This window comes from Cheilinus undulatus, linkage group 10 (genome assembly GCF_018320785.1).
Source record: "Cheilinus undulatus linkage group 10, ASM1832078v1, whole genome shotgun sequence".
NCBI lineage: Eukaryota > Metazoa > Chordata > Actinopteri > Labriformes > Labridae > Cheilinus > Cheilinus undulatus.
The window spans coordinates 32,648,954-32,661,833 of NC_054874.1; positions in this window are offsets into that span (position 1 = coordinate 32,648,954).

Consider the following 12,880-nt stretch of genomic DNA (forward strand, 5'->3'; position numbering starts at 1 on the left):
GACAAGTGTGGAACTGACACTTTCCAGAAGAACGGTATTGTCTGACTGCATTGTGCCAAGTGTAAAGTTTGGTAGAGAGAGGATTATGGTGTGGGGTTGTTTTTCAGGAGCTGGGCTTGGCCCTTTAGTTCCAGTGAAAGGAACTCTGAATGCTTTAGCATACCAAGAGATTTTGGACAATTCCATGCTCCCAACTTTGTGGGAGCAGTTTGGGGATGGCCCCTTCCTGTTCCAACATGACTGTACACCAGTGCACAAAGCAAGGTCCATAAAGACATGGATGAGAGATTTTGGTGTGGATGAACTTGACTGGCCTGCACAGATTCCTGACCTCAACCTGATAGAACACCTTTGGGATGAATTAGAGCAGAGACTGAGAGCCAGGCCTTCTTGTCCAACATCATTGTGACCTCACAAATGCGCTTCTGGAAGAATGGTCAAAAATTCCTACAAACACACTCCTAAACCTTGTGGAAAGCCTTCCCAGAAGAGTTGAAGCTGTTATTGCTGCATAGGGAGGACCGATGTCATATTAAACCCTATGGATTAAGAACGGGATGTCACTTAAGTTCATATGTGCTGCATTATTAATGATTTTTAGGTATATATAGGCCATCAAACAAAGTTTTATGTCAAGCTTTAAATCCATACTAACCAAAATACTTTAGACCTAGTAGCAGGTAGATGTAATACCGTGTAAATTTTGGTCCACTAAAAATGTTTGCCGACAGCCTTTTTTTCCATGACAAAAGCTAGACTAAGACTAGTTAACTGGGGGTTCATAGCCTGTCATACAACAAACCTAAATACAGATTTATTAACATTTAAAGGGTCTTTAAATATTGGCAGAGCGTAAACCCTGTTATAAGTAAGAACCTACAGTGCCGTGAAAAAGTATTTGCCTTCTTTCTGATTCCTGATTTTTTTTGCATATTTATCACACATAAGTGTTTCAGATCATCAAACCAATTTTTTTATTTTACAAAGACAACCCAAGTAAATACAAAACGAAGTGTCTGAACAATTATTGAATTTTTTAAGGGGGGAAAAAAAATCCAAACCTATCTGGCCCTATGTGAAAAAGTAATTGTCCCCTGAACCTAATAAGTGGTTGTGTCACTCTTGGCAGCAATAATTGAAATCAAGCATTTGTGATAATTGGTGATGAGTCTTTCGCATTACTGTGGAGGAGTTTTGGCCCACTCTTCTTTGCAGAATTGTTTTAATTTAGCCATATTGGAGGGTTTTCCAGCATGAACTGCCCATTTAAGGTCACACCACAGCATTTCAATTGGATCTAAGTCTGGACCTTGACTGGGCCACTCCAAAGCCTTAATTTTGTTTTTCTTGAGCCATTCAAGGGGGACTTGCTAGGTGCTTGAGTTTAAGGGGATGAACTGATGGCCAGACGTTGGCCTTCACGATTTTCTGGTAGACAGCAGAATACTTTGTTCCATCAATCACATCAAGTGGTCCAGGTCCTGAAGCAGCAAAGCAGCCCCAGACCATCACACTGACAACACCATGTTTGACTAGATGTAATGGGCCGCACACCTTCAAGAAAGTTCAACTTTTGATTCGTCAGTCCACAGAATATTTCTCCAAAAGTCTTGAGAATCATCAAGATGTTTCTTGACAAATGTGAGATGAGCCTTTGTGTAATTTTTGTCAGCAGTGGTTTTGGCCTTGGAACTCTCCCATGATGCCATTTTTGCCCAGTGGCTGAGTCATGAGCACTGACCTTAACTGAGGCCAGTGTGGCCTGCAGTTCATTGGATGTGGTTCTGGGTTCTCTTGTGACCTCCTGGATGAGTCGTTGTTGCACTCCTGGAGTAATTTTGGTTGGCCGACCACTCCTGGGTTCACCACTGTTCCCAGTTTTCTCCATTTGTGGATAATGGCTCTGACTGTGGTTCCCTGGAGTCCCAAAGCCTTGGAAATGGCCTTGTAACCTTTTCCAGACCGATAGATTTCAGTCACTTTGTTTCTCATTTGTTCTTGAACTTCTTTGGATTGTGGCATGATGCGTTTCTTTCTGAGATTTTGTAGCCTACCTTACTCTGTCTGACAGCTTCTATTTAAGTGATTTCTTGATTCAACAATTCTGGCGCTATAATCAGGCCTGGGTGTGGCCAGTGAAATTGAACTCAGCTTTCCAAAAACTGTGATTTATCACAGTTATCTCATGATTTAACAAGGGGGGCAATTAATTTTTCTCACAGAGCCAGATAGGTTTGGATTTTTTTCCTCCCTTAAAGAATTTAATAATCATTCAATCACTGCTTGGGCTGTCCATGTGAAGTATAAAAATTGGTTTGATGATCCGAATCATTTAAGTGTGATAAATAGGAAAACAAACAAAAAAACAAAACAAAACAGCTAAGGGGCAAATACTTTTTCACGGCACTGTAGGTTCAAACTTGGCTATGATTGATCTTACACACAGCTGGTGCAACCAATTGCAGGTATCTTGGGATCACTCCTGTTCACCAGTTTCCACTGTCTCTCCTCTCTCTTTCAATCCAGTGAGCCTCCAACTGCAGAAGTTCTCCCTCTGCATGAATTGCTCTGTCTAGACCTGACCAACAGACATTTCGCCACAACAATCATAGAGTAAGCTTGAAATCACACCTTTTACGCCTGGCTTAGTAAATGACATATCATCGTCACTTAAGTCAAAATTGCTCATTTTTAGTTGGTTTATTTAGTTGTTGTCATCACCACTTAAAACAGCTGATAAGTTGATAAAACTACGCTGAGGCAGAAGAACACAGCCAAAAGTTTAATTGCATAAGAGTACCAAACATTGATAACCTGACACATCCATCTGGAAAACCTTAGGTATACAGTGTTTGGGAAAGGGTGGAGCCTTTGAAAAAAAAAGAAACTCTGAGGGTGATTAGATGAACGTTCTGTCACATCTTAACAGGCCAGTAAGAGCAACAAAACACGTGACGTCATCGCCACTACAGAGAAATAAACTCTATAGACGTGACAGTACATGACTTTTGTTGTTTTTGAAAAGAAAACAACTCACTTTTGTTCTTTCTTCTTCTTTTAACAAAGAAATGTCATGGAGTTCTGATAAAACTGGCACTTTAGCGGCATCCATGCCAGGGTTGCCAAGTCTGCAGTTTTTCTTCAGAATTGGGCTACTTTCAATGTACTGCTGCAGGTAGAGTTTGTTGTCCGCGTGTTGAGCAGACCCATTTTTTATGTCTTGTCAGTGGCACAAAAAGTGGGTATGCACTGTATGCGGCACATAGGGGCGCCGCGCTATGGGCGCACCAAAGTGATGGAGGTAAAATTATTTTGAGTCAGCATTTTCTGTATTTAACAGCTGTTTGTGCATGTGTAAACGATATGATCAATAACAGAGGCATGTCTCTGATTAGACTCCCCTCCACTCCTTCACCTCCCCTCCTCTCGCCCCCCACACACACACTATAGGCGCTCCAGTGTGCGCCCCCTCGAGCTTGCAGGTGCTTTCATTTGAATCGTGGCTCTTAAAAGGCATACTTAAAAAACAAATCCTCCCAAAATCCTCTATAAAGGTGAAAACTGTCAGCAGTAGCCTAAAGACTGCAACAAGTCATATCAATAAATCTAAGTCCACACAAAGAAGACAGACTTTAACCGCCAAATTAAAATGAAAACTTGTGTATTATTACAGTCAGGTGCGCCCAGGACGGAGGAACGTGTGTAAAAGAGCGCAGAGGAAGTCCACTGATGGTGGGTCTCTTCAGTAAGTCCATAATACCTTCATAAAGGTGTGCTGTCTTGTGTTGAAGCTTCACACTGAAAACAGCTAGATTATTTTGGGTTATTTCTATGGGATTTGGGTTATTTTTGTGCAACCCATGCACTGAGTCAAAATCCATCAACCCAACATACATCGGTTGACTCAGCACCTGGGTTGTTTGTGCTTTGAACATCATGACGTAATCGCGTCATCACATCGACTTCTCTTGCCATCCACCACGAAAGCACCAAGTGCGATATGAATATCAACACCGGGAAACCCGACTGGTCATCCTCTTGGAGAGCCAAGTCAATAATCAAAGGTTTCTGCACACTACATATCTAATTCACATTGTCTGTTTTGCTTTACCTTTTAAAATAGTATTATGGCGATTCAGGAAGCAGTCGCCTGGAGCAGGGACTTCTGGGTATAACTTTGTGCAAGGGAATTCACTCTTCTGATGTTCTTTAATGTTCATGTTTCATTGTGGGGTTTGTAATTGTGCATGTTTTGTTTGTTGGTTCATGTTTTTGGGGGAGGGTCTTCTTTTAAGTGTCACACCATGAGTGAGGGGGTTAATGGTGCAGACTCCCCTCTCTATATGTGTCTGTGTTGAAAAATAAATGTAAGCTGTTCATGCTCGTTGCATGAGGGCTTGTCAAACTCTCTCAGTTTGTCTATGAGTTATTCCTCACCACAGCTTGCCACAGTATCATTATATTTTCCTTATCATGGAAGCACATACGGACACAGTTTGTCGGTTCGGTTAATTAATTATTGAAAGTAGTTCACAGTGCCCATGGGCATATAGTCACTGTTCAGCCACAAACAAGCTTGTTATCTTCACATTGGATTACATTCTGTTGCTAGTCTGCATTGCTTTTGGTATGGTGACGATGAATGAATGCGCATGCGTTGGCTTGTTAGAGGTTCAGTAAGAGGCTCTGTCAGTAATCAACGTTTTATTCGGCTTTTACGTTTTTATTTAACCCTGAAGCTAAGACGGCACCTTGTTATATCTCAAAAGTTTTATATGGAACTGAGTTTTCAGTAATCACACTGTACAACAACGAGATATAAACATACTGCAACACAGAAATTAACCTGGCGGTGACAAACGCCGGGTGTGTGCTGACAATCCGCCTAACGTCTGTGTTTTATGGATTTTAAAACCCTTTGAGGAAAATTCATCGTCTTTTATTACTTTAAAAGTCTAGATCCATATCAAAACTTCCCTTCCACAGTAAAATCTTAGAGAAAATAGTTCTTAATCAATTGACCCCTCACCTTAACAGCAATAAAATTTTTGAAAAATTCCAGTCAGGCTTTCGTACTAACCACAGTACAGAATCTGCTCTGCTAAGGGTAACCAATGATCTTCTTATAGCAGCTGATGGTGGCCTCTCCTCAGTCCTTGTCCTCCTTGACCTCAGTGCTGCCTTTGATACAGTAGATCATTCCATCCTCCTACATCGTCTGCAGCACTGGGCTGGAGTCTCTGGTATGGAACAGGCCTGGTTTAAATCCTACATTACTGACAGATCCTTTTCAGTCACAGTTAGCAACTCCTCTTCCTCCCCTGCTCTTCTCTTTTGTGGAGTTCCCCAAGGTTCTGTCCTTGGCCCCCTCTTGTTCTCCATATACATCCTTCCTTTAGGAAAAATTATTCAGAATTACAATACCTCATTCCATTGTTATGCAGATGACACCCAACTTTATCTGCCCATTCACCCCAATGACCATTCTGGACCGTCAGACCTCGATAAATGCCTGGAGGACATTAGGGTAGGGATGGCAAACAACTTTCTGCAGTTAAATGATAGTAAAACTGAGATCATAGTTTTCCATCCCACAAACTCCACCAACACCGTCCTGTAGTCTCTCAGTCATTTATCAGAATACATAACACCTCATGCAAAGAACCTTGGAGTGATATCTGATAATAACTTAAAGTTCAACAAACAACTTAGCTCTGTCATCAAATCTAGTTTCTTCCAGCTCAGGATCATATCAAAAATCAGACCATTTCTGTCACATAAAGATCTGGAGAAAGTTATCCATGCCCTGATATCCTCCAGGCTAGACCACTGTAATTCCTTGTATTTTGGTATCAACCAGGCATCCATACAGCGATTACAACTTGTACAAAATGCTGCAGCACGATTACTTTGCAGGCGTAAAGAAAGGGATCATATAACACCTATACTAGCATCACTGCACTGGCTTCCTGTTCAGTTTAGAATACCCTACAAAATTCTTCTGTTTGTATTTAAAGCTTATCACAACACTGCTCCCAGCTACATCACTGCACTAATATCACCATACAACACAGCAAGGCCCCTCAGATCATCACTTCAAGGACTTCTTACTGTACCAAGGTCCCACAGAAAAACTTTTGGAGACAGGGCCTTTTCAGTCGCTGCACCAAGGTTGTGCAACAACCTCCCATTACATATTAGATCTGCTGGCTCTCTGGACTGTTTTAAAAAACACTTAAAAACTCATTTTTATTCTCTCACCTTCTCGTAAGGTGATTTCTGCCTCCCTTAGTTTTAACCTATTTTGCTAACCTGTCATTTGTGTAAGAATATGCGTGTATGTATGCATCTACGTCTGTCTGTTTATGAGTGTATGTTGTTGGCTGTTGCAGCTGCTGGCATGCTGCTGTCTGTGGTAGTTGGGGTTCTCAGCCATGACTCCATCTAATAATGCTGTGGAAGTCTGTGTGTAATGTGTCTGTGCTTTCCAGACACAAACGTGTTACCACTTCGTTAATCTGTCTTTTAATTTTCTGCCACATTCTTATCTTATCATTTGGTATGCTCCATATGTTCTTAATTTTTGTCTTATTCTATTCTAAATTTTCCTGCTGTACAGCACTTTGGCTCAAACTCTGTATTTAAAGTGCTCTATAAATAAAGTTGAGTTGAGTTGAGAGTGATATCTGAATAGTTAATACAATAGCAATTTTATTTTGCTTAAGCTCTTTTTGTGATTGTTTCAGATCTATGGACAGCCATGTTATTAACACGATTGAGTGGCAGCTGACAGACCTCATAGAAAAATTTAAAGATAAGTGTTAAGATGCTTCATGTCTGCTGTGACTCTTCCAAAGATCAGCAGGCACACGTGTGCAACCTGCAGCAATCAGCCACAGGTGTAGCCACTATGGCCTAATCAGGAGTCTATAAAGGACTTCTGAGACCATTGTTCAGTTTCTGACAAGATACATTTCTACCCTGGCTGTCAAGTGCGTCAAAAGTGAGTGTTATTTGATGCTGTTTACTTTTTGAAATACATTTTATCTAATTTATGATTGTTTGAGCAGATAAATTCTGTGTTAAATGTAAACTTTAGTTTCTGATGAACATTAATGAATATTATTTGTTGCTTGAAGACCATCAATTAATTCTGCATAGCTAGTCAAAGTGATGATTTGGACAGTCACGGAGTTGACTGCAATTATTTTTTTGTATGATTCTTATGAAATATAATTTCCTCTTTTTTTCAATAGCTTCCATGTAATGTGTCACATTGACTCCAATAAATCACATAGGGCACATGTCTTTTGCAGGCTTTCAGTGCTTCATTCTATTTGTAATAAATGATGGAACATGCACGTTTATGACTATAGCTTTCATGCAATTAGCCACACCTTTTTGTTTCCTGGTCTTCTGTTGTAAAAACAAAGATGTCTTAGTGTTTTCTATTTTTCTCTTTCAGAGGAGGAAATTGATGAGGAGAGTTGTCATCTATTAAATGAGGCTACCATCAAGCAGTTGATCCCTAGAGCTGGCCCTAGGCTTAGGTTTCTCAAACAATTTCTATTTTTTAAATTCTACTATACTAGTTGGTAGACATTTTGTACTTACTCACACTCTCACTTGATCTCTTACATTCTTTCTTTGTTTCTTTTTTAGCCTGGAACAAACATGGTGGAGTACCTCCATGAGGCCAAGGCATCTACACCATACCCCTATGTCCTGACACTGGGCAATGACCATCACCATGCATCTCAGGCCTTTGTGATCATTGATGAACAGGCATTGGAACAGGACACACTGCTTCAGGCCATTGATGTTTGCTTCAAGGCATTCTTTGTGTTTGACATTCAATACCTGAAGCAGTGTACACATGTGTGGGAATTCTTACAGACTGTTATTTATAAAATTCCAGGAGGGGAGTCAAAACTAGTACAGTTTCTGGAAAGCAGAATACTTGCTTGCAAGTTAAGGGTACTACAGCGTTTTACATCTGCATTACAAGATTCTTCACCCAGTTCATTAAAGAGGTTGTAGTTTTGTTATTGTTGATGATTTTGTAGAAAAAAATGTCTACGTAGTAATTGTATTTATTTTAATTTTTATTTAATCTTTATCTAACCAGATAAGACCTCATTAGACCTAACAGCACTAAAGGGGCAGTTGCTCTATTATTGTCCATTTTTTGTAATAATGTTTTTTCGACAGTTCAAGTATTGTTTACGTTTTAATTGCATTATATATGATTTGCATGACCAAATCTATCATGTATTTTGTTATAGGTTTGTAGTTTAACACTTTTATAGCTATGGGTAGTTATTGCAATTTGTGTTCTTATAGATTGTACTGTAATGTTAAAATTAATGAGCAAATGTGTAGTTGAATGAACCCCGAATTATAATTAATTTGACCCAACATTTGGTTAGAGAATATAACAAATATTTAGTAGAAACAACCCAGAATTGTAATTAATTTAACCAAACATTTGGGTAGAGTATATAACTAATACGTGTGGTTGAATTTAACCAGATTTGGAGTTAATTTGACCCAGCATTTGGGTGGACTATTTAACTCATCTGTTGGGTTAAAATGGAGCAACCCATCTTGAAGGGTCAAATTAACTAATGCTGGGCTGGTGCTATTTTGACCCAGCGGTTGAGTTAAAAACAACCCAAATTGGGTTATTTTTGACCCATCATTTTTAGTGTGTTCTCATGCCCTCATTTTAACACATTTCTTCAGTCACTTCCTGCCAATGCTCTCCCATACTCATATTTGATGATGGCTTTTGTGATGCACATCATCAACGAGCCAAACATGCACGGATCACATCATAAAATAATGTAAAAATTGAGTAAAACTTGTCCAAACATGGGTGTTTTATTTGATCTTAAACGTATTAATGATAAATACTGTCAAAAGGGCAGAAACAGAAAAATGAAAGCAACAAACTGACTGGACAGAACGATTTGTGAGGGGGAGCTGCATCCCTTTAAGTTAATGGAGTCACATAACTACAGTGATGTATCTGCATACCCCTCAGAAAGTAGGCAGTTGTGCCCCTGTTCCCATCACAGAGCCACAGAACAACTCCAAATTATGAAATGATTTGAAAGTGATGTCAAAATAAACAGCTGAAGTGTGAGTCTCTTTAATAATTTAGCATATCTTTCTATACAGGAACCAGCTTTGCACAAGGAACCTCAGTTTTTAAGGAGTGACCATCCAGAAAAAAACAGAAGGAAAAGAGAAAACTCAGAAGCTGATTAGGGCCATTTTCGAAAGAGAAAAGAATTTTGGACAAATCAAGATTAAAGTCGAAATGACGAGAAAAAAGCTGAAACTTGTTATTACTAGCAGATCATAGACGTTGTGTTTATGTGGCAAAAAGAGATTCTCTTTGTTGTTAAATCCAATAAGGTATCATTTCACAATTTCATTGATATGAGGCATAAGACATACTGTACAGCAGCATTTTCACTAGACTTTTTTGTCCCCGGTCAAAATGACCGGCAGTCCTCAAGAATTCCCACCATTTAGAACAACTACCGGACATCTGCTTTTTAACATTATTTGCTGCATTAACAGCAGCAAAATGCATAAATCTCTCTCTTATGTTTTTTGTGTAAGTGGTTTAAAGTATCAAAATGAAAGCTGTGCGCTTTTCCTTACACACACGGTCAGTTACACAATATACGCCCACGTTAAACTCATTAACAACAACAGTTAGCTTCACATCAGCACCATTTGCCTGTTAGCTCATTGGCCGCTATCATAACTTTGCAGCTTACAACAGCCAAATACCATCCTCCACCAACAACAACGACGCATCCAAACACATAACAAAAGTGCTCTCTTAACTGGACACTGTGGTAGAACTCTACATTTCAAATGAAAAATGAGTCTTACCGTCAGCTGCTAATATCAGTCCTCAAGATGAACTGTAACCTCTCTGAAGAGAGACAGAGCCTGTGTTAAAAGCTCCAAGCAGTCCATGCCATTCTGCACAATGTGATTCTGTGTTGACTACAATCCAACTTTATCTGAGGATTGGTAGGTAGTTTATCGAAGTCCACTACAACTCTGTCCGGCGTAGGCCTCTCTCTCTGCTGCTGCATCGGTGTTTCAGCCGCTCTGCTAAACAATTACCTTTATTTCAGCCTCTCCATTACTTGCAGAGATGACATAAAATCCCTCCATACCATTGATGATATTAAGCCTTTGGTTAACCAGGAAAACCTCACTTATATTAAAAGTCTGCTTTACAAGAAAGCTCTGGTCAAACTCTCCACTTTCCCTGCATAGTCCCCAGCAATACTGAGCCTGCACAGAGCTTTGACGTCATCGTGCATACATAATTAGCCATGTGCTTGCCGTCTGAGGAGATAAACAACCCCAGCACTGCAGGACAGTAGACGTAGTAAGATTAGGCAACTTTTAGTTTATATTAACGCATTCTCGCAACATATCTTCAAGGTTACACAAAATATAATATGAAAGTATTCAATATTTACTTATCTGGTCATTTGCATGTTTTCTGCCGGACATTTTGACGGGATATATTTTTATCTGCCGGACTTCCGGCCTTTTTACCGGCCAATGACCGGCAAATGCCGGCTAACGGAAACTCAGCGATGTACATTACATTTATGTATGGAATTTAGGAATAAAAACCCCCAAATCTGTAATGTCACATTGTGGCTATCCGAAATGACATTGTAGATATCTGTAATAAGAAACCCCATACACATGAATGGCAAAAGTGATGCAATTTCGCCTTGTCAAAATGACGTAGATACCTGAGATGACATACAGAGATTACAAAAAGGCTAATCTATAAAAATTAGTTTTAAGCAGCTTTTTAAAAGAGGCTACAGATTCAGCAGCCCTGATGTTACCAGTGAGATTGTTCCAAAGTTAGGAGCTGCCACAGCAAAAGCACAATCACCTCTAGATTTAAAATTTGAACGAGGGACTGTTAAAAGACACTGATCAGATGATCAAAGGTGGCGACTGGTGGAATAAGGACTCAGTTGATCATTTATATATGTAGGAGCTAGTCCATGCAGGGCCTTGTATATGATTAATAACATTTTGAAATTGTTCCTGAAAGGAACTGGATGCAAGAACTGGAGTGATATGGGCATGACGACTAGTGTGTGATAACAACTTAGCTGCTGCGTTTTGTACAGACTGAAGATGTGAAATGGAGGACTTATTGATGCCAGAGAAGAGCGATAGATATCTGTATTTGTTATTTCGCCTTGTCAAAATTGAATTACAGATATCTTGAATTAAAAATCCTCCTATTCAAAATGCAATGACTAGTCATAAAGACATTGGTGATATCTACAGTTTTAATTCAGGATAGTCAAACTTAACTTCTAAATGTTAGAATGGCTTGCCACATGTCGAATCTTGGAGCAGACACCTACTGACCACTGTAGCAGCACAAATGCTCACAGGTGCTGACACAATCAGTTGCCAATCAGGCAAGTACCAGAAGCTCAACAGCAAAATAAGCTGTTTTGCAGAGAAGATTTGGCGATTTTTTTCATGAGCTCAACCCACATACTCATCTCTGCTGCTCATCCCACAAATGCATGTTCCTTACAGATGTGGCACCATTTAAAAGAAAAATAAACAGGCTTTCCAATGGTATAAGATTTATTGCTAAGAAGCATTGTTGCAACAATGATCTGCCAAACAAAAATGTCCCTACTTTTGTGCTTTGTTTACTTTTTAGCTGCAGCAGAAGTTAGCCAGGGCTGAGAAAGCATTTAAGTTAGCTTGCTGATTTAAGATAACAAAATTCTGGCTTAGATACAAAAAAGGGAGAATTAACTAGAAGTCAATATCATCAGCATACCACCTTAAAACAGTGTTAAATGGTGGCCCTATTTTATAGAACAGTTAACACAACATTTAATACCAATACCACCATTAATAGTAACTGAGTGTTTTTCAATATAGGGGTTTAATTCTTTTACCTCGATAAAGATTTTTTTTCACTCTGGGTGCTTCAGCTACAATCAGATTAATCACTGAAAATGTGAAAATTGTGCCTCAAATTTGCCTTACAGTCAATAACATTTCACTTTGTCTAAATTTGGTGTTTCTGTGCATTTATTTTACCATTCGTTAATACAGCCAATTCTGGTTAATTCCTTATTAGTTGCAAACATTCGCCAGTGGCAAACAATGAATGAATAACAGAGAACAGATGTAATAATAAATGTTCTATCTTGTAATCATTATCATTCACATGTAAGATAGTCCTCAGTCTTCAACAATCAGTATTCAGGGTTTCTTGAGGAGACCTGTAACAGAATGACAAAACCACATCCACTAGTTTCACATGAAATGTGCTAGGCTCTATTTACTTTATGACTGCACATTTTTATTGAGCTGCAACTTGCAGAAATATCCTTAACTTCAAGTGACAAATTGAATCTAGCAAACACAATTTATTTGCAACATTTTAGTAGTAGGTCTTCAAACAAATGGTTTGCCTGAAGAAATATGTTTTTTTGTTTGTTTTTTTGCAGGGTATGCTGTTCATGGGAGTTGACCTGGAACCTTTTATTGACATATTGTCCTGGGTACATTCCTGTCTAATGAGATATAAGTGCAAAGAACTTTTTAATTGTATAGCTCAGAGCTTGAGATGTTTCATAGTAAATATGTTTGAATACAAAACAACCAAAACCAACAATATAATAGAGATAGATTTGGTCCAAGCCTTTAAGTGCTAAAATGAGAACATTTCAACAACTCTATCAAAGGAGTCACCTTCCAAACCTGCAGCGCAGATTCAAAAATCCCCCATGTTAAGCAGCTGTATGATTGATCACAGGCTAAAGAACACCTACCAGAC